We start from the raw sequence: 2,465 nt of genomic DNA, 5'->3' as shown, positions 1-2,465 counted from the left end.
AATGAAGCCCACTCAGAGGAGAAGCGAAGCTGAGACACAGGAAGTGACCGACTTCCAATGACAACACCATCTCGACTCGCGGATCCAAGCTTTGCCTGAAATTGGGAACCGGGGACTTTGCCGTCGCCGGAACCCGTTCACGTGCTGGTTTTGCTGAGACGTGTTTAAGCCCATTTGCTCACAACGAAACAGAGCCGCGACCAAGCCACCCGGCTTCATGCTCTCCAAGTACATGTCCTGCTATGGTTTCTTCATGTGCTGGAAAGGTATTATAAAGGGGGCATCAGGAGAGTTTGGGGGGTGCTGTACTCATCTTGATTTGGGTGATGGTTTCACGCAAATACACACGTGTCAAAACCTATCGAGTTACATACATTTTTGCAAATTTATATGTCAACAGTAAAGGCGCGTGTGTTTAAAGTAGCATCAATAGCATCATTCCAGCTCCTGGATCCAGCCATGCCTGAAAGCAGACAGTTTGGACTTTCCAGATACATAAGCCAGTAAATGTGCTTTTGTAGGAATAATAATTGTGACTGTTAATTTTTACTTCATTGTTACTTTTCTTGGCCTTTCTCTGTCTCATGTTGCAGTCTGGATACAAGAGGAGACCAAGAGAGGGCAGTGATATGATGAGAGGCCTCCAAAATCGTGTCCAGGAAACTGCTGTGGATAAAGAGTTTATGTTCACGCTCATCTGGGAAATTGTTCAGCAGGCATCTCTTCTGCAGAACTTGTCAGAGCCTTTAATATACGCATGGGCCAGCTCTGAGGCTTGCTCTACCCAGGCTACCAGAGGTCCCCAAAATGTCAGCCCCGGATGCCCACAACAGCCTCCTGGTCATCAGTGCCCCCCTGTTGGCTCCTTACGCTGCCAATCTCCACCTCCCCCCACTTTTTCCTGCTTCCTGGAATCACCTTCCACATAAACCCTTTCAGCTCCCAGAAAGCTCCACCCCTTGGCCTTTCAGAACCCACAGCCCCAGGACGCCCTCCCGCTCGGACCTTGCAAAGTTCATGCGCTTTTTTCCCCTCCCCTGTTGGAAAACACCAGAAAGACTAGGAGGCCCTGGGTCTTCTGGCCTGGGGACAAAGCCTCTCCGGGCTGCCCCCACTCCTCTTGCTGCCCCGCCCTGAGCCTTTGCTTATACTGTGCCCTCTGCCCGCATGCCTATCCTTTCCACCTAACCAAATCCTCTGGTGGGTCAGATCCCCTGGATGCTGGGGCCCACAGGGACGCTGGATTACTTAATAAACCGCATAATTCCCGTTCCCAGCCCTCTTTGACTCCCTCTGATGATGCACGGGGGGGGGGGGGGGGGGGGGGGAGCCTCCCCCCCCGGGGGACTGAGCCTCCCCCCCCCGGGGGACTGATTTAACCCTTTCCGGCCTCCCCCTCGCCCCCTCCACCTCGTAAGCAAAGTGCCGCCGGCGGCGGCTGCGCAGACGCCTCGCTGGATGAAACGACCACGTTTTGTTTCCATCCCGCGTGTTTTCGCCGCCCACCTGCTATTTGCGACAGGTGCGAGCCGCTCTCCATTTCCAGGAGGGAGGCGGAGCCTGTGTTTTTAAAGACACGGACTTGAGAGGACGTGAGGCAGCTGGAAGGCAAACACTAAACAAAGCGCGGAACAGGTGGGGCTGAAGTTTGGGCAACGCCCACCTCTTTCGGGAAGCCCTCCCGGATTGCCCGGGCCAAGCCCCGGAGGTTTCCGCGTGGCCTCCTGAGGCCCCGCCCCTTCTCGTGTTCCCCGCCCCCCCCCCACCCTCACGTGGGCAAGCGCCCGGTGCCGCTTCCAAATCGGGTGGGCGACCCGGGGCAGATGACCGGCGTCTCTGGGCCTGCGTCTGCGCTCCAGGGGCCGTGGCGGCGCTGGGATCCGGGGTGCGGGCGCCTCCGTGCCGGCCGGGCTGGCCTCCCGCCTCTGTTGGCGTTGCCACGGTTACCGAGCAAGCCCTCCCCGACACCCCCCTACCCCCCCCAAAACCCTCACCCTCGGACCAGGCCCTTCAAGGGACTCGGGCTCCTGGGTGTCATGGAAACAGTTTCCAGGCCCCCACGCACGTGGAGTTGGACGTGCGGGTGGAATCTTGGCTTTTAACTCCTGGGGCAGCTGACAGTGTCCACGTCCCCCCGCGTGGGGCCGGAACCTTTAGCCAATAACCCCTAACCCCCCCCACACCATGCCCCCCCCCCATCTCTGTTTTTAAGTTAAATGCCCTGGGCTCGCTCTGTAAACGTGGAGCTGAGAGGAACCACCAGGCAGCCTCTCCCTCTTCTTCTGGAACCTTCTCCCAACAGTGATGGCTGCCACAGAGCAGGGGCTGGAGGCCATGACCCTGTAGTCTGGAGCAGGTGAGACCAGGCTGGCCCCGGGCCCGGGTTGGGGGGGGGGGGGTCTGAAAAAGGAAGCAGAGGGGCTAATAGTCGCTGGGCGGTTCCCATGTGTGGGCCCTATTTTCGA

At 58.2% G+C, this 2,465-nt stretch overlaps 1 long non-coding RNA gene across 1 annotated transcript; it reads right to left on the bottom strand.

Annotated features, from left to right (window-relative positions):
- Positions 1-371: 371 nt before the first annotated feature.
- On the bottom strand, positions 372-1,621 carry LOC144614186 (uncharacterized). Its single transcript, XR_013551810.1, has 2 exons — positions 1,507-1,621; positions 372-666 (listed from the first exon to the last, which is right to left on the bottom strand). It is a non-coding gene; the product is annotated as an uncharacterized LOC144614186 (long non-coding RNA).
- Between the last annotated feature and the right edge of the window lie 844 nt (positions 1,622-2,465).

Source organism: Panthera onca, chromosome A2, assembly GCF_046562875.1.
Source record: "Panthera onca isolate mPanOnc1 chromosome A2, mPanOnc1 haplotype 2, whole genome shotgun sequence".
In the NCBI taxonomy this organism is placed as follows: Eukaryota; Metazoa; Chordata; class Mammalia; order Carnivora; family Felidae; genus Panthera; species Panthera onca.
The sequence above is the reverse complement of the archived record's forward strand: the minus strand, read 5'-3'. Positions and strand labels throughout refer to the sequence as shown.